The 20976-nt window shown below is 43.1% G+C and overlaps 1 pseudogene; it reads left to right on the forward strand.

Moving 5' to 3' along the window:
- The window catches only part of LOC135557366 (glutamate receptor ionotropic, kainate 2-like), a 192369-nt pseudogene that overhangs the window by 141651 nt on the left and 29742 nt on the right, over positions 1-20976 (forward strand).

Raw genomic sequence — 20976 nt, forward strand, 5'->3', positions numbered from 1 at the left:
GAATTAACTAACACAATGTGCCATTGGAACACAGGAGTGATGGTTGCTGATAATTGTCCTCTGTACGCCTATGTAGATATTCCAATACAAATCAGCTGTTTCCAGCTACAATAGTCATTTACAACATTAACAATGTCTACACTGTATTTATGACCAAAAATGTGCTTTTCTTTAAAAAACGAGCATTTCTAAGTGCCTTCTCATTTTTAACGGTTGTGTAGAAGTAAGATTTTGAGACATAACATGTATTATTTTCATATTTTAGTACTTTTCTTTATGCTAAATTCCTGTTCTTTTTAGAAGTTGTCTCACAAAAACAAGCGTATCTCGGTGAAATGTAAATTAGGCACTGAGCACACTTTTTATTTTCAAAGCCTTTTATGTTTAACTCAGCTTAATTCATGCTAATTTAGCACGGAAACAACTTTGCAGACAACCACCACAACATGTCAAATTCAAAGGTTGTTGTGAGGGAGCAGCACCACTCTGTCAACAGAGCTCGGTGCTTATTGTCCGATGTATTGGGTTACGAAATATGACTTCTTGTCCGATGTATTAGGTTACGAAATATGACTTCTTGTCCGATGTATTGGGTTACGAAATATGACTTCTTGTCTGAATTTGAGTTACGAAATATGACTTCTTGTCCGATGTATTAGGTTACGAAATATGACTTCTTGTCCGATGTATTAGGTTACGAAATATGACTTCTTCCGATGTCCGATGTATTAGGTTACGAAATATGACTTCTTGTCCGATGTATTAGGTTATTTCTTGTCCGATGTATTAGGTTACGAAATATGACTTCTTGTCCGATGTATTACGAAATATGACTTCTTGTCCGATGTATTAGGTTACGAAATATGACTTCTTGTCCGATGTATTGGGTTACGTATATGACTTCTTGTCGTCCGATGTCCGATGTATTAGGTTACGAAATTGACTTCTTGTCCGATGTATTTGGTTACGAAATATGACTTCTTGTCCGATGACTTCTTGTCCGATGTATTAGGTTACGAAATATGACTTCTTGTCCGATGTATTAGGTTACGAAATATGACTTCTTGTCCGATGTATTAGGTTACGAAATATGACTTCTTGTCCGATGTATTAGGTTACGAAATATGACTTCTTGTCCGATGTATTAGGTTACGAAATATGACTTCTTGTCCGATGTATTAGGTTACGAAATATGACTTCTTGTCCGATGTATTAGGTTACGAAATATTCTTGTCCGATGTTCTATGACTTCTTGTCCGATGTATTGGGTTACGAAATATGACTTCTTGTCCGATGTATTAGGTTACGAAATATGACTTCTTGTCCGATGTATTAGGTTACGAAATATGACTTCTTGTCCGATGTATTGGGTTACGAAATATGACTTCTTGTCCGATGTATTAGGTTACGACTTCTTGTCCGATGTATTAGGTTACGAAATATGACTTCTTGTCCGATGTATTAGGTTACGAAATATGACTTCTTGTCCGATGTATTAGGTTACGAAATATGACTTCTTGTCCGATGTATTAGGTTACTTCTTGTCCGATGTAATATGACTTCTTGTCCGATGTATTAGGTTACGAAATATGACTTCTTGTCCGATGTATTAGGTTACGAAATATGACTTTGTCCGATGTATTGTCCGATGTATTAGGTTACGAAATATGACTTCTTGTCCGATGTATTAGGATTACGAAATATGACTTCTTGTCCGATGTATTAGGTTACGAAATATGACTTCTTGTCCGATGTATTGGTTACGAAATATGACTTCTTGTCCGATGTATTACGTTGACTTATGACTTGTCCGACTTCTTGTCCGATGTATTAGGTTACGAAATATGACTTCTTGTCCGATGTATTAGGTTACGAAATATATTCGAAATATGACTTCTTGTCCGATGTATTAGGTTACGAAATATGACTTCTTGTCCGATGTATTAGGTATGACTTCTTGTCCGATGTATTAGGTTATATGACTTCTTGTCCGATGTATTACGAAATATGACTTCTTGTCCGATGTATTAGGTTACGACTTCTTGTCCGATGTATTATTACGAAATATGACTTCTTGTCCGATGTATTGGTTACGAAATATGACTTCTTGTCCGATGTATTAGGTTACGAAATATGACTTCTTGTCCGATGTATTGGGTTACGAAATATGACTTCTTGTCCGATGTATGATATTCTTGTCCGATGTATTAGGTTACGAAATATGACTTCTTGTCCGATGTATTAGGTTACGAAATATGACTTCTTGTCCGATGTATTAGGTTACGAAATATGACTTCTTGTCCGATGTATTAGGTTACGAAATATGATGTCCGATGTATTAGGTTACGAAATATGACTTCTTGTCCGATGTATTAGGTTACGAAATATGACTTCTTGTCCGATGTATTTCTTGTCCGATGTATTGTTACGAAATATGAATGTATTAGGTTACGACTTCTTGTCCGATGTATTAGGACTTATGTATTAGGTTACGAAATATGACTTCTTGTCCGATGTATTAGGTTATATGACTTCTTGTCCGATGTATTAGTCCTTCTTGTCCGATGTATTAGGTTACGAAATATGACTTCTTGTCCGATGTATTAGGTTACGAAATATGACTTCTTGTCCGATGTATTAGTATTAGTTACGAAATATGACTTCTTGTCCGATGTATTAGTATTGGTAAATATGACTTCGAAATATGACTTCTTGTCCGATGTATTAGGTTACGAAATATGACTTCTTGTCCGATGTATTAGGTTACGAAATATGATGTATTGGTTACGAAATATGACTTCTTGTCCGATGTATTAGGTTACTTCTTGTCCGATGTATTAGTATATGATTTCTTGTCCGATGTATTGGGACTTCTTGTCCGATGTGTCCGATATGATATTGTCCGATGTATTACGTTAAATTGACGTCCGAATTGGGTTACGAAATATGACTTCTTGTCCGATGTATTAGGTTACGAAATATGACTTCTTGTCCGATGTATTAGGTTATTGGACTTCTTGTTTTCTTGTCCGATGTATTAGGTTACAAAATATGACTTCTTGTCCGATGTATTAGGTTACGAAATATGACTTCTTGTCCGATGTATTAGGACTTCTTGTCCGATGTATTTACGAAATATGACTTCTTGTCCGATGTATTAGTTTACGGGCTTCTTGTCGAAATATGACTTCTTGTCCGATGTCTTAGGTTACGAAATATGACTTCTTGTCCGATGTCTTAGGTTAAGAAATATGACTTCTTGTCCGATGTATTAGGTTACGAAATATGACTTCTTGGATATAATGTTAATCCCACGTTAGAGAAAGACTGAATAATTCAAGACATGAAGAATATTATTTGTCTTGGTAAAATGTATTTCATAAAAATAAAAAAAACATGAGCTGGCCAGAAAAATAGTTTGTGTGGAGGTGCTTACTAACGGCGAATAAACTAAACTATCAAAATCAAAAAGTTGCACACTCCATGTATAATCTCCCAGCAATTTACTTGGTATTTACCAACATTTCGGCATCACTGTGTCTTCTTCAGGGTAATGTCATGAATACTTGAACCAGGTTATGTAGACACACTGTGCAATTAGTGGAACCAATGACAGGAGTGAGGGGTGTGTCATAATGATTAAGTTCATTAAAATTAATTTGTGAAACTGTGAAAAAAATAGTATATGACATATTAAATATATTACGGTATTGTTATCATATAGAAACATAATGGAATATTGTACATCATATTAGCCTCAACATATTATTGTTTCATTCAATTTCACATAATTTTGTATTTCATTTTTGTTACATGTATTCTTTTGGTTCAACTTTAATATATAATGAGCATCAACAGGGGAACATATCAGGTGTACTCTAAGATGTAAAAAATAATTTGTACATTTATAAGACTTGTTCATATAGGAAAATGTGGTCATAAGAAGGGCCTGAGATCCAAGTCAATAGTCAGACCACAAGGGGTCAATGTTTTTAGAGAGGATATCCAGTAAGCCACCCTTTGTAGTAGTAGGATCTTGATGTTACCTCCTCTCCCCCAAACGTAATGCATGCATATGGGCCTACTGAAGCTCTGATTAGCTATGGCGCACCAGTCTGAGTCCAGTCCTGGACAAGACTGATATGTTTTTATTAGGTTTTATTTACTGCAGTGTCTATAAATTGTCCAAACGCACAAACGCTTTCCCTCTATATTGCTATAGAAACTTCACCAATGCTTTACTTTCGTCATCCCCAAACATTTTATGAAAACGTGAAAATGACCATATCCAAGTGCTTGCTTGTCAGACAATGTAAACAAAAAAAGTCCAATTCTTCCTGGGGATGTACAGTGCATTCGTAAAGTATTCAGACCCCTTGACTTCTTCCACAATTTGTTACGTTACAGCCTTATTCTAAAATTGATTCAATCGTTTTTTCCCTCATCAATCTACACACAATACCCCATACTGACAAAGCAAAAACAGATATTAAGACATTATTGCAAATGTATTAAAATGAAATATAACATTTACAAAAGTATTCAGACTCTTTACTCAGTACTTTGTTGAAGCTCTTTTGGCAGCGATTACAGCCTGGAGTCTTCTTGGGTACGACGCTACAAGCTTGACACACCTGTATTTGGGGAGTTTCTCCCATTCTTCTCTGCAAATCCTCTCAAGCTCTGTCAGGTTGGAAGGGGAGCTTCGCTGCACAGCTATTTTCAGGTCTCTCCAGAGATGTTTGTTTGGGTTCAAGTCAACTCTAGGACATTGAGTGGCCCAGCCAGAGACTTGGCACGAAGCGACGCGTGCGTTGTCTCGGCAGTGTGCTTAGGGTCATTGTCCTGTTGGAAGGTGAACCTTCGCCCCAGTCTGAGGTCCTGAGCACTCTGGAGCAGGTTTTCAGGTTTTCATTTCTGTAGGCCTCCCGGGTGGCGCAGTGGTTAAGGGTGCTGTCCTGCAACGGCAGCTGTGCCACCAGAGACTTTTGGTTCGCGCCTAGGCTCTGTCGTAACCGGCCGCGACTGGGAGGTTGGCCTAGCGTCGTCCGGGTTAGGGAGGGTTTGGCAGGTAGGGAAATCCTTGTCTCATCGGGCACCAGTGCGCGCTAACCAAGGTTGCCAGGTGCACGGTGTTTCCTCCGACACATTTGTGCGGCTGGCTTCCGGGTTGGATCGCGCTGTGTTAAGAAGCAGTGCGGCTTGGTTGGGTTGTGTATCGGAGGACGCTCAACCTTCGTCTCTCCCGAGCCCGTACGGGAGTTGTAGCGATGAGACAAGAGAGTAGCTACTAAAAACAATTGGATACCACGAAATTGGGGAGAAAAAAAAGGATCTCTCTGTACTTTGCGCCATTCATCTTTCCCTCAACTTGACTAGTCTCCCAGTCTCTGCAGCTGAAAAACATCCCTACAGCATGATGCTGCCAGGTTTCCTCCAGACATGACGCTTTGCATTCAGGCCAAAGAGTTCCATCTTGGTTTCATCAGACCAGAGAATCTTGATTCTCATGGTCTGAGAGTCCTTTAGGTAAACTCCAAGCTGTCCGGTGCCTTTTACTGGGGGTGGCTTCCGTCTGGCAACTCTACAATCATTGCCTCATTGGTGAAGTGCTGCAGAGATGGTTGTCCTTTTGGAAGGTTCTCCCATCTCCACAGAGGAACTTTGGAGCTTTGTCAGAGTGACCATCGGGTATTGGTCATCTCCCTGACCAAGGCCCTTCTCCCTGATTGCTCGGCTCTAGGAAGAATCTTGGTAGTTTCAAACTTCCATTTAAGAATGATGGAGGCCACTGTGCTCTTGGGGTCCTTCAATGCTGCAGACATGGTGCCTTCCCCATATCTGTGCCTTGACACAATCCTTTTGAATAAGGCTGAAACGTAACAAAATGTGGGAAAAGGGAAGGGGTCTGAATACAGATTTTAATATAATTTCAGGTTTCTAAAATGCTGTCAGTTCCACTTTAACTGCTAGGCTACCTGCTGGGCTACCTGCTGTGCTACCTCCATGCCCCATAGCTGGAGTATGATGTATTTTTTTTCTCTGCTCTCTTTTGACATAATTCTCTTTCTTGTCCTTTTTGTATTTTCTCATCCCTATCTCTACCTCTCTCTCGCCTCCTACCGTCTATTTGTCTTTACCCCCTTCATTTGCCTCTCCCTCCTTTCTTCTTCTCCTCCTATCACTCTCCTTGGTCTTTTCTCATCCCCCTCTCTCTACTCATAACCCCTCCCTTTGCCTCTCCCTCCTTTATTCTTCTCCTTCTATCACTCTCCTTGGTCTTTTCTCATCCCCCTCTCTCTACTCATAACCCTTCCCTTTGCCTCTTCCCCCTTTCCACCCTCTCCCTCCTTTCTTCCTCCTCCCTCTTTCACTCTACCTTCTCCCCATCCCTCCCACCCCCATCTTTTCTTAACAGGTGGAGCCCTATGTGATGTTCAAGAAGTCCGACAAGCCGCTGTATGGAAACGACCGCTTTGAGGGCTATTGCATCGACCTGCTCCGCGATCTCTCTGGGATCCTGGGCTTTCATTATGAGGTGAGTGGCTTTCCATGTGGCTCAGTTGGTAGAGCATGGGGCTTGCAATGCCAGGGTTGTGGGTTTGATCTCCATGGGGAACAATATGAAAATGAATGCACATACTACTACAAGTGTCTACTGAATGGCATATACTATTTTTCTTGGTACTTTTATAATTAATATCACTGTTATTATTATTATTATTATTAGGTGCGCCTGGTGGAGGATGGCAAGTATGGGGCGCTGGAGGAGAGCACGGGCCAGTGGAACGGCATGGTCAGGGAGCTCATGGACCATGTGAGTAGTGGAGTGGAGGAGTCTCATGGTTCCTGTGGTGGTTATTGCTGTGTTGCCATGGTGATGAGGATACGGTTTGGAAGATAATGGATACAATGGAGAATGGGCTTTGAATAGGTCCAGAGGTTTTGACTTTATAGGGTCTGTTTGGGTCTACAGTGCACAAATTATAATAAGGACGCTTTTTAGTCCTTTGACATCCCAGTACCCAGTACATCCCAGCATATTTATTTAGCAAGGTAAGTCATTGAGAACAAGTTTTAAATTCAAGCAATAAGGCCAGAGGGGGTGAGGTATATGGCCAATATACCATGGCTAAGGGCTGTTCTTAGGCACGACGCGAAGTGAAGTGCCTGGATACACCCCTTAGCAGTGGCACAGTATATTATTCATATACAACAAACTCCCTTATTGCTATTACGAACTGGTTACCAACATAAACAGAACAGTAAACAGTAAGTCTTTTTGCGACATACCCGTGGTATATTGTCTGACGTACCACGGCTTTCAGCCAATCAGCATCCAGGACCTAAACTAATTTACAATAACAACCTAGTTTAAATGACTTCACTGATTTTTCCCTTGTCCTTCTAGGATCTTCTACACATTCTCAGTGACTGGTCAAAGTGTTGACAGGAGATCCTATATCTGATATATATTGATATATATCTGATATATATTCTTGTAAGCCCCGGTTTCTAACGTGACACCAAAGCCCCTGATTGGTCGACTATCTCCACCCCACAATCTATGTCCAAATTGTATTTGCTCTAATTTGATACCATATCCTCTAATTGGTGGACTACACCCACCTCCCAATGTATGTCCTAATTTGATTGGTTTTGATGTGATACCACAGCTTCTGATTGGTGGACTCCAATTCCTTCCCTGATCTCTGTCCACAGAAAGCAGACCTAGTGGTGGCTCCTTTGGCCATCACCTACGTGAGGGAGAAGGTCATCGACTTCTCCAAGCCCTTCATGACCCTGGGGATAAGTATCCTCTACCGCAAGCCCAACGGAACCAACCCGGGCGTCTTCTCCTTCCTCAACCCCCTCTCACCCGATATCTGGATGTATATTCTGCTGGCTTACTTGGGTGTCAGTTGTGTGCTGTTTGTCATAGCCAGGTAACATGCATCCCTCACCGCTCGCTTTCACAACCCAGACAGTGGCTTTTCTCTCCGTCTTACGATACTAGTGCAAGCTCAGAGTGTGAAGTTATTCTACCTGTGAAACAAACTCTATGCCCCACAGGAAAGCTTTGACAGTGTGTGAATGAAGTCCGGCTGACTGAGGCAGTACATATGCCCTTAAGCTCATGTAAAGCTATCTTATGTAAACTGGACATGCACTGGCTTAACCCCAGACTGAGGGGTATATGAAACAATCAAGTGAGGTAGAGCTAAAAGCACTATATAAGTAACCTATGACCTTGCCCGGCCTTTGGTTATATATTGGTTTGTTCAGTGTTAGGAGCTGAGTACAGTGTGTTTATACAGCTATTATAAGTAGAGTAAGACTTATTTTTCTGGTTGCAAAAAATACATCTTTAGATGGTTGTAATCTGACGTTTCTGCATCCATAAAACCAGTTTACAACAACAATATGATGCCATTATGACATCCCATGCCCAATGTTGCCCGCTTTTTTGGTAGAATTCCCCTGTAGCCTTTGCTAGTGTAGAAAAGTGTTCATTAACCCCAGAACTCCGGGGTGCCAGCTGTTGATTGATCTTTGGTTAGACCCCAAGTGTTTTGTGGTTAATCTTCCAAATGTTACTGGCCTTTTGATCACCTGAAAGGAAGGCAACAACTGTCACCTAAGTTGGTTCAGAATATGCACTTATTTTATTGTCATCTGTATCAAAGGTATGTTGGGTAAGTTTCTCTATATGTTCAATGTAGCCTTTACATGGTTTTAAGTTTACATAGTAAACACAGTCAAATGAACTCAGATATAGCTGCAACATTGTCTGCGTACAAGCATGTCTGTGTGTCAACATTGTGTGTATGAAAGTGTGCTTATTATAACAGATTCACTTATTATAACAAACTTCCTTAACCACACTCTAGTGATGAATAACCTTGCTTGAACCATGATGACTTGATCTTAGAGGCTTTAGATCAGCAGGCTTAACCAGTGGCAATTAAGGGAACCTGGGTTTGAACCCAGGAAATCACACCAATATTTCCCTATATTTCCCTACTATAGTCTTTATCAGGTAACTATTCCTCTCTCTCCTCCAAATGGGTGTTGATGTGCAATAGCTCTAAGCCTGATGTACTGATTTCTGCCCAGGCGTCAACTTGCTCTCTCATAATTGTAGTATTGACCTACAGACAGATTGGTTGAGTCCCTGTATGTGAAGGATATTGTTTTCTTTAACCCCCTACAAATAGAGTCGGTAGTGTAGCCATAGATGGAGATATGTCAGTGGTAAAGCAGGTCAACTAAGGGATCTCCTCCCAGACCTTGACTAAAGCATCCGCCAACTCCTGGACAGTCTGTGTTGCAACGTGGCGTTGGTGGATGGAGCGAGACATGATGTCCCAGATGTGCTCAATTGGATTCAGGTCTGGAGAACGGGAGGGCCAGTCCATAGCATCAATGCCTTCCTCTTGCAGGAACTGCTGACACACTCCAGCCACATCTAGCATTGTCTTGCATTAGGAGGATCCCAGGGCCAACCATACCAGCATATGGTCTCACAAGGGGTCTGAGGATCTCATCTCGGTACCTACTGGCAGTCAGGCTACCTCTGGCGAGCACATGTAGGGCTGTGCGGCCCCCCAAAGGAATGCCACCCCACACGATGACTGACCCCCAAACCGGTCATGCTGGAGGATGTTGCAGGCAGCAGAACGTTCTCCACGGCGTCTCCAGACTGTCACGTCTGTCACATGTGCTCAGTGTGAACCTGCTTTCATCTGTGAAGAGCAATTTGCCAATCTTGGTGTTCTCTGGCAAATGCCAAACTTCCAACACGGTGTTGGGCTGTAAGCAAAACCCCAACCTGTGGACGTCGGGCCCTAATACCACCCTCATGGAGTCTGTTTCTGACCGTTTGAGCAGACACATGCACATTTGTGGCCTGCTGGAGGTCATTTTGCAGGGCTCTGGCAGTGCTCCTCCTGCTCCTTCTTGCACAAATGCGGAGGTAGTGGTCCTGCTGCTGGGTTGTTTCCCTACTACGGCCTCCTCCACGTCTCCTGATGTACTGGCCTGTCTCCTGGTAGCCCCTCCATGCTCTGGACACTACGCTGACAGACACAGCAAACCTTCTTGCCACAGCTCGCATTGATGTGCCATCCTGGATGAGTTTCACTACCTGAGCCACTTGTGTGAGTTGTAGACTCCGTCTCATGCTACCACTAGAGTGAAAGCACCGGCAGCATTCAAAAGTGACCAAAACATCAGCCAGGAAGCATAGGAACTGAGAAGTGGTCTGTGGTCACCACCTGCAGAACCACTCCTTTATTGGGGGTGTCTTGCTAATTGTCTATAATTTCCACCTGTTGTCTATTCCATTTGCACAACAGCATGTGACATTTATTGTCAATCAGTGTTGCTTCCTAAGTGGACAGTTTGATTTCACAGAAGTGTGATTGACTTGGAGTTACATTGTGTTGTTTAAGTGTTCCCTTTATTTTTTTGAGCAGTGTATATCACAGAAAACTTGGACAATGCATGTGACATTCACAATAAGCCCCCTGTCATTACATGTAAACATGTAATTGCCACCTTACAGCCTAGATAAGTATATATCACAGTGTCACCTCGGGCTCTCTCTTCAACACACACACACACTGTCTCCTTGTAACCGCTGGCGACCGTGCGCCTGCCGCACAATGTCCACCACACACACACACACTCTCTCTCTCACGCTCTCTCTCTCTCTTGCTCTCTCTTACACACCTCTCCTCAGATGCCCTGAGACAAGTCAAGAAAACGATCTATGAAGCTGGCTAGAGTATTTTAATCCGGCCGACAGCTATTGCCTGTTGGGTTATTGTGACCCTGGATAGGAGAGGAGGATGATGAGAGAAGAGAAGAGGAAGAGAAGAGGCAGAGGAATCATTTTGTTATTCTGTGTGGAACTCGGCGTGTGTGTGTGTATTCGTGTCAAATCAAATCAACCTTTATTTGTCACATGTGCCGAATACAGCAAGTGTAGACCTTACCTTTTTTGAAATGCTGACTTATAAGCCCTTAACCAACAGTGCAGTTCAAGAAGAGTTAAGAAAAATATTTATCTAGTAAACTAAAGTAAAAAATAATCAAAAGTAACACAGTAACATAACAATAACGAGGCTTTATACAGGGGGTACCGGTACCGAGTCAGTGTTGGGGGGTGCAGGTTAGTTGAGGTAATTTGGACATGTATTTAGGGGTGAAGTGACTATGCATAGATAATAAACAGCGAGTAGCAGCAGTGTACAAAACATAGGGAAGGGGGGGATTATGTAAAAAGTCTGGTAGCCATTTGATTGATTGTTCAGCAGTCTTATGGCTTGGGGGTAGAAGCTGTTAAGGAGCCTTTTGATCCTAGACTTGGTACTCCGGTACCGCTTGCCATGCGGTAGCAGAGAAAAAAATCTATGACTTGGGTGACTGGAGTCTTTGACAATTTTATGAGCTTTCCTCAGACACCGCCTATTATATAGGTCCCGGATGGCAGGGACCTTGGTCCCAGTGATGTACTAGGCCGTACGCACTACCCTCTGTAGCGCCTTATGGTCAGATGCTGAGCAGTTGCCATACCAGGCGGTGATGCAACCGGTCAGGATGCTCTCGATGGTGCAGCTGTAGAACTTTTTGAGGATCTGGGGACCCATGCCAAATCTTTTTAGTCTTCTGAGGGGGAAAAGGTTTTGTCGTGCCCTCTTCACAACTGTCATGGTGTGTTTGGACCATGATAGTTCGTTGGTGATGTGGACACCAAGGAAATTGAAACTCTCGACCCGCTCAACTACAGCCCCATCGATGTTAATGGGGGCCTGTTCGACTCTGCTTTTTCTGTAGTCCACGATCAGCTCCTTCGTCTTGCTCACATTGAGGGAGAGGTTGTTGTCCTGGTACCACACTGCAAGTTCCCTGACCTCCCTATTGACTGTCTCATCATTGTTGGTGATCAGGCATAACACTGTTGTTGTCAACAAACTTAATGATGGTGCTGGAGTCATGTTTGGCCATGCATTCTTGGGTGAACAGGGAGTACAGGAGGGGATTCAGTTCACACCCCGAGGGGCCCCAGTGTTGAGGATCAGCGTGGCAGAAGTGTTGTTGCCTACACTTTCCACCTGGGGGCGGCCCGTCAGGAAGTCCAGGATCCAGTTGCAGAGGGAGGTGTTTAGTCCCAGGGTCTTTAGCTTAGGGATGAGCTTCATGGGCACTATGGTGTTGAACGCTGAGCTGTAGTCAATGAACAGCACTCTCACATAGGTGTTCATTTTGTCCAGGTGGGAAAGGGCAGTGTGGAGTGTGATTTAGATTACGTCATCTGTGGATCTGTTGGGGCAGTATGCAAATTGGAGTGGGTCTAGGGTATCCAGGATGCTGCTGTTGATGTGAGCCATGACCAGCCCTTCAAAGCACTTCACGGCTACAGATGTGAGTGCTACAAGGCGGTAGCCATTTAGGCATTTTACCTTCGCTTCCTTGGGCTCAGGGACGATGGTGGTCTGCTTGAAACATGTAGGTATTACAGACTCGGCCAGGGAGAGGTTGAAAATGTCAGTGAAGACCCTTGCCAGTTGGTCCACGCATGCTTTGAGTACACGTCCTGGGAGTCCGTCCGGCTCTACGGCTTTGTGAATGTTGACCTGTTTAAAGGTCTTGCTCACATCGGCGACCGGGAGCAGTGTCACACAGTCATCCAGAACAGCTGGTGCTCCCATACATGCTTCAGTGTTGCTTGCCTCGAAGTGAGTATAAAAGGCATTTAGCTTGTCTGGTAGGCTCGTGTCACCGGGCAACTCGCGTCACTGGGTTTCCCTTTGTAGTCTGTAATAGTTTTCATGCCCTGTCACATCCGACGAGCATCAGGGCCGGTGTAGTAGGATTCTATCTTAATCCTGTATTGACTCTTTGCCTGTTTGATGGTTCATCTGAGGGCATAGCGTGATTTCTTATTAGCGTCTGGATTAGTCTCCCGCTCCTTGAATGCGGCAGCTCTAGACTCTAGACTCGATGCAGATGTTGCCTGTAATCCATGGTTTCTGGTTGGAATATGTTCATACGGTCACTGTGGGGATGATAACGTCGATGCAAAAAAGAAAAAGACTCACCTCTCGTATTACTAGACGTAGTTTAGAGAAACAGAGAAACCTCACGCACACAATCGGTTCCATTCACACACAAAGTTTCACACTGTCACACAATGTTACACACCGCACTACAGGGGACATTGAGCGGCGCATGGTCTCTGGCGTTTAGAAGTAGACAGAGCTCATTGACATTCCGGACAATCAGGCAGCCCGATGGGGCCGAGGAAGTGTATATGGAGCAGCAGTAAAGAAAAGGCTAAATTATACACATCCCAAATATAGTGCACTACTTTTGAACATAAAGCTCTGGTCAAAGGTTGTGCACTATTTAGGGAACATGGTTCCATTTGGAATGCATCCACGTACTAAACTGTTTTTTAAATAAATAGCCCGCAATTCATCCTCTGTAACGGATGTTGTCTGGAGACCAAAGCGCAGCGTGGTATGTGTTCATGATGATTTTAATAAAAGAAAGCACTGAACACTGAATCAAAACAATAAACGATGACGTGAAATACAAAACTGAAACAGTACCGTGTGGCCCAAACACTCACACGGAAACAAACACCCACAAACCAAAAGTGAAACCCAGGCTCCCTAAGTATGATTCTCAATCAGGGACAACAATTGACAGCTGCCTCTGATTGAGAACCATACTAGGCCGAACTCAAAAACCAACATAGAAAAACAAACAGACTGCCCACCCCAACTCACGCCCTGGCCATACTAAAACAAAGAAAAGAAGAAAGGAACTAAGGTCAGAACGTGACATCCTCTTTGTGTAATAAACTTTTTTTTATACAGAGAACCATAAACACTTGGCAAAGTAATTCTGATTACAGTTTACAATGTATGCTAATCAGGGATGTAGTGGTAAACACAAAGGTTGGTAAATGCTCAACAACATTAATCCAAACAACACTAACTTGGTGTAAAAGGTGCATAAACTATTTTTTACATGCATTTACCCTCCGTTACTTCCCTGATCCTATTCATGGAAGCAAACCGTATATATCAATGTCAAACATCAGTTACTAGTAGGAATTTATTCTGAAACAATGAGCAGGACATTAAACCTGGGCTGTGTTCCAATGTCTATACTGTCATACCACTTAGAGTACATTCATTCTAGAGGTAGTATGGAGATTGGAACAAAGCCCTGATGTTTTTTTCAAATCCCAAGCCCCATGGGTGTCTATAGCTCTCTGTATGTTTGATGTTGTGTAGGTGACGATTGCCACTATCACGTTTAAGGTAAGACCCAGGTGCAGACAGTGTCAAAATAACAAAAGTTTATTATTCGAACAGGGGTGTGCAAAGGGACAGGCCAAGGGCAGGCAGAGGTCACTAATCCAGATAGGTGGGGCAAAGATACAGGACAGCAGGCAGGGTCAGGTCAGGCAGAGGTCAGTAATCCAGATAGATGGGACGGCAGGTAGGCTCAGGATCAGGGCGGGCAGTCTGGCAGGAATGGTCAAAACCGGGAAACAAGAAAACAGGAACTATAGCAAAGACAGGAGCAAGGGAAAAACCGCTGGTAGGCTTGACGAACAAAACAAACTGGCAATAGACAAACAGAGAACACCGGTATAAATACACAGGGGTTATTGGGGAAGATGGGCGACACCTGGAGGGGGGTGGAGACAATCACAAAGACAGGTGAAACAGATCAGGGTGTGACAGTCACCCTATTCGCATCTGCCAAAAAAAATATACAAATATGAGCCGGGTGCTCTGCTCTTCCCTCCACTCCTCTAGCACAAACTCAATCAGGTTCTGATGCTTAATGCTAACCCAATTGCCCATTGCTAATGTAACTCCACTCTCACTTAAGATATTAAATGAGGAATATCCCTAGTCACCCTTGGGGGGCACAGAAGCAAGAAGGGAGAGAGGGAGGGAGGGAGGGAGGCAGTGATGGGGAGGAAAAGGGGAGAGGGTGAGTCAGGCAATGGAGGGGGAGGAGGATTAGACATGCACAAGGAAGTCTATGGATGGAAGAAGGCATATTGGCTGAATTGGGGAGGGGTGATGGAGTCTCAAACCACCAGGGGGAATCAGAAAGGATCCTCCAGTCGATAAATCTCAATGAGCTCCAAAGATGATCAGGGATGGGGACATTCTCTCCAGTGACAATGTTATTCCACTCCATCGATTGGGCCTCTCACAACAAACTGAAAGCATTTGAATACGTCAATATGTTGGGGGAAATGATTTGTGTTTGGTCTCGAGAGGAGCGAGGGACCCACAGGGCATAGTAAAGGATCATAGGAGCTTCTATTGTTTTGGTCGCCTTACAATAAATAGATTTTCACATGTTTTTGTTTGTTTAGGGAAGCTCGAACGTTGTTCGTTTTTTAATGTAAAGGTATTGTGTGTGTGTTCTATTGGACAGATTTTCGAAGGAGATGGGGTGTGTGTCAAAAGCAGTCGGCCGGATTTGAACCCATGCCGACACCGACAGATGTGTAGGCACTAACCACTACACCATCCTGGCCATGAATGTTGTTTTGTTTGATTGATCTTAGTGTCTTGTTTGCTCTCTCCACCACAGGTTCAGCCCATACGAGTGGTACAACCCCCATCCGTGCAACCCAGACTCGGACGTGGTGGAAAACAATTTTACGTTGCTCAATAGTTTCTGGTTCGGCGTCGGGGCTCTCATGCAGCAAGGTAGTTGCCTCAGCCTGCTGGTGCTGTGGCTATCTCCGTGTCTCACTCTCTCTGGGGTCCAAGGTTTTAGGCCAGGCTCCGGGCGACACAGGGGCCTCTGGGTGTGTGCTGCATGGTGGAAAAGTTATGAAGCATCTATATAGGGCTTAGAAAGGGTTTATGAAGACACCATTTAACCTTAAAAGTTGTAGTTGGGGAACAAGAATAATGTTGCTACCTCGTTTTCTGGTCGAAATGAATGTACAGAGGAAGCTGGAGAGGAAAATATACTAAACAAAAAAATAAATGCAACATGTCAAGTGTTAGTCCCATGTTTCATGAGCGGAAATAAAAGATCACAGAAATTTACCATACACACAAAGCTTATCTCGCTCAAATGTTGTGCTCAAATTTGTTTATATCCCTGTTGGTGAGCATTTCTCCTATCCCAAGATAGGCTAATTGACATTATTTGAGTCAATTGGAGGTGTACCTGTGGATGAAGTTCAAGGCCTACCTTCAAACTCAATGCCTCTTTGCTTGACATCATGGGAAATTTGAAATAAATCAGCCAAGACCTCAGAAAAAACAAACATTTTAGACCTCCACAAGTCTGGTTCATCCTTGGGAGCAATTTCCAAATGCCTGAAGGTACCATGTTCATCTGTACAAACAATAGTATGCAAATATAAACACCATGGGACCACGCAGCCATCATACTGCTCAGGAAGGAGATGCGTTCTGTCTTCGAGAGATGAACGTACTTTGGTGCGAAAAGTGTAAATCAATCCCAGAATAACAGCGAAGGACCTTGTGAAGTTGCTGCAGGAAAGTATATAAGTATCTATATCCACAATAAAATAAGTCCTATAACGAAATAACCTGAAAGGACGCTCAGCCAAGAAGAAGCCACTGCTCCAAACCGCCATAATAAAGTTTGCGATGGCACATGGGGACAAAGATTGTACTTTTTGGAGAAATGTCCTCTGGTCTGATGAAAAAAAAATAGATCTGTTTGGCCATAATGACCATCGTTATCTTTGGAGGAAAAAGGGGGAGGTTTGCAAGCTGAAGACACCATCCCAACCGTGAAACACGGGGGTGGCAGCATCATGTTGTGGGGTTGCTTTGCTGCAGGAGGGACTGGTGCGCTTCTCAAAATAGATGGCTACATGAGGCAGGAAAATTATGTGGATATATTGAAGCAACATCTCAAAACATTAGTAGGGAAGTTAAAGCTTGGTCGCAAATGGGTCTTCCAAATGGACAATGACCTCAAGCATACTTCCAAAGTTGTGGCAAAATGGCTTAAGGACAACAAAGTCAAGGTATTGGAGTGGCCATCACAAAGCCCTGACCTCAAGCCTATAGAAAATTTGTGGGGAGAACTGAAAAAGCGTGTGCGAGCAAGGAGGCCTCTAAACCTGACTCAGTTACACCAGCTCTTTCAGGTGTGCATGGAGGAATGGGCCAAAATTCACCCAACTTATTGTGGGATGCTTGTGGAAGGCTACCCAAAATGTTTGACCCAATTTAAACAATTTAAATGCAATGCTACCAAATACTAATTGAGTATATGTAAACTTCTGACCCACTGGGAATGTGATGGAAGAAATAACAGCTGAAATGAATCATTCTCAACTATTATTCTGACATTTGTGATCCTAACTGACCTAAAACAGTTTTTTTTACTCGGATTAAATGTCAATAATTAATATGTGGCTAAGGTGTATGTAAACTTCCAACTTCAACTGTATATAGATTAAGTGGGGTTGCATTGCAACCCTCCCCCCAGTATAAAACAAAATTATAATAATTGGTAAGGGTCTCAGTGTAACAGATACCCTTTTCATATGACTGAGCAGAGTCTGTGCTGGCCTGGTTACGCATCCAACATAGTTGCTGGAACCATGCTGAAAAGGACACAGTGATAGGAAACTATCAAAACATGTTTGGGTGAGCATGATAGTGTGAAAAGGAGAATGACGAACCAGTGAACTATCCTTTAGGTATAACTTATCTCTTACCAACTAGCCATGCTGCACTTATTCAACAAGAACAGCTTTGTGTCAGGTGCCACTACCCAGAGTCCTCTCCCCATTGCCCGCAACAAATCAGTGCCCATAGAGTAGTGGGACGTGGGGTCAGGATGTGAGGTTACCTTGGGTACATGACAGTCAGACCCAACCGGGTTGTCAGTTTCCACTAAAGTTTTTATTTTGAAATGTAAACGTGTAACTTTAAAGAAGTGACTGATCTGTGTTGACGGACGGTAAGTTTATTGAGTATACCTTTAGGACCAGTTTCCTGGACCCAGAAAAATCCTATTTTTAGAATGTGTAAAACGCTCTGTCAATGGATATTCACCATTCAACGTGCTTTTTAGTTCAGGAGTAGGTTGAATCTGGGTCCGTGAAACCAACCCCCTACTGTCCAACTCCCAATACATAATGGAGTGGCTTAAGCACAACACATAGCAACCTTTCTTACTAATCGACGGACAGTCCCAGTGGCCTGGATTCAAGTCCCACTCAGGCTACTGCGGATGATCCACAGAGCACAATATCACCCCTCACTAAGTCCTTTGTGGATGCTGTCTATGTAGACATCTTCTCCATACACCCCTGCTGTAACTTCTGGAATTCTATCTCTCCACTCCCTTCTGTACCCAGGCTCAGAGCTCATGCCTAAGGCCCTGTCCACCCGGATCGTGGGGGGCATCTGGTGGTTCTTCACCCTCATTATCATCTCCTCCTACACGGCCAACCTGGCTGCCTTCCTCACCGTGGAGCGCATGGAGTCACCCATCGACTCGGCCGATGACCTGGCCAAACAGACCAAGATCCTGTACGGAGTGGTGGAGGATGGATCTACCATGACCTTTTTCAAGGTAGCTAGCAAACCATTGGGCTCACTGGGATAAGTGGTCATCTGTGGTGTTGTGGTTGTGGGTTTCACTCAAATAGCGACCTGCTGTAGGGAAAGACAGCAAGAAAATATAATAAACCCCTCTGTTCGAGGTAGTTAAAAAGTATTGGCCATGTATAATCTCCACCGGGCACAGCCAAAAGAGGACTGGCTACCCCTCTGATTCTGGTTTCTTCCGAGGCCCCTGCCTTTCTAGGGAGTATTTCCTAGCCACCGTGCTTCTACATCTGCATTGTCTGCTCTTTTGGGTGTTAGGCTGAGTTTCTGTATAAGCACTTTGTGACATCTGCTGATGTAAAAATGGCTTTATAAATCAATTTTATTGATTGATTGACACTGGAAAGGCCAATGCCATATGAACCAAATCAATTCTTATTAGAAGAGGTGGATTTCATTAATCTTCCTTTTCTTCCTCCGGTGGTTTGACAGAAGACGAAGATCTCCACTTACGACAAGATGTGGGAGTTCATGAACAGCCGGCGAACGTCTGTGATTGTGAAAAACATAGACACGGGCATCCAGCGCGTGCTCACCTCCGACTACGCTTTCCTCATGGAGTCCACAACCATTGAGTTTGTTACCCAGCGCAACTGCAACCTTACCCAGATAGGGGGCCTCATCGACTCCAAGGCCTACGGAGTGGGAACACCCATGGGTAACGCATATTGTCCTTATAGTCTGTATCGTCTATGTCGCACATATCGCTATTATCACCTATATCGCTTATTGTCTACACCATTCATATCTCCTGAATCACCCATAACTCCTATATCACCTATATCTCCTATATTGCCCATGTTGACCATATCGCCCATCACCCATTTCACGTTCTACCTGTCAATGACCATGTATATCAGGGCAAGCAGATAAAGGTTGGAGTTTGGAGGTTTGAGACAGATATGGCTAATGTAATGTACTGAAAGGGTAGAAGAATGAATTGTTATGACTGAGTTTGGGAGGTAAGGGTTCAAGTGAAGGGGAAATGGACGATAATATTTATAGGAATTTTACACTGAATCTAGTATTTCCCCACACATTAAGACAATTGTACAGATTGACATTTGAAAATACCATGCCTGACATAGATAGCTACAGGATCACAAATCAGTTTTTTCTCTGGCATTTCAGTTGGTATGTGTAAACACTGTTCCACTTGACACATACAGTGCATCATAATACACCAGACATACCCAGCCTCTTGTGTTGGGGCAACACTTTTACTTGGCATATAAAGATTATGTACCACAGAGGAGGTTCTGGTTCTGTATTCCTGGAGCATCTCAGAGTATGATTGCGGATCTAAGATCAGTTTTAACTTTTGGAAAGTAATGAACAAGATCACATGGAAAGGGGGTACCAAATTCTAGATCAGCACTCCTACTCTGTCGCTCTATACGTACGGCCCATAATGTACAGTGCCTTTGGAAAGTATTCAGACCCCTTGACTTTTTCCACATTTTGTTACGTTACAGCCTTATTCTAAAAATTGATAAAATATAGATTTTTTTTCTCAGCAATATTCACACAATACCCCATAATGACAAAGGGAAAACAGTTTTGCAGAAATGTTTGCGCATTTATTACAAATAATAAAACTGAAACACTTTATTCAGATGCTTCGCAATGAAACTCTAAATTGAGCTCAGGTGCATCCTGGTTACATTGATCATCCTTGATGTTTCTACAACTCAATTGGTGTCCACCTATGGTAAATTCAATTGATTGGACATTTTTTGGAAAGACATACAGTTGAAGTCGGAAGTTTACATACACTTAGGTTGGAGTCATTAACTTGTTTTTCAACCACTCCACAAATTTCTTGTTAACAAACTCGAGTTTTGGCAAGTCGGTTAGGAAATCTACTTTGTGCATGACACAAGTAATTTTTCCAGAAATTGTTTCCAGACAGATTGTTTCATTTATAATTCACTGTATCACAATTCCAGCGGGTCAGAAGTTTACATACACTAAGTTGACTGTGCCTTTAAACAGCTTTGAAAATTCCCAAAAATGATGTCATGCACAGCCAGAAGAGGACTGGCCACCCCTCATAGCCTGGGTCCTCTCTAGGTTTCTTCCTAGGTTCTGGCCTTTCTAGGGAGTTTTTCCTAGCCACCGTGCTTCTACACCTGCATTCTTGCAGTTTGGGGTTTTAAGGTTGGGTTTCTGTACAGCACTTTGTGACATCATCTGATGTAAGAAGGGCTTTATAAATACAATTTGATTTGATAACAAAATGTGGGAAAAATCAAGGGGTTTGAATACTTTCCGAAGGCCCTGTATATGCTGTGTCAGATCTCATGGACTCCAG

Source organism: Oncorhynchus masou, chromosome 16 (genome assembly GCF_036934945.1).
Source record: "Oncorhynchus masou masou isolate Uvic2021 chromosome 16, UVic_Omas_1.1, whole genome shotgun sequence".
NCBI classification, from domain to species: domain Eukaryota; kingdom Metazoa; phylum Chordata; class Actinopteri; order Salmoniformes; family Salmonidae; genus Oncorhynchus; species Oncorhynchus masou.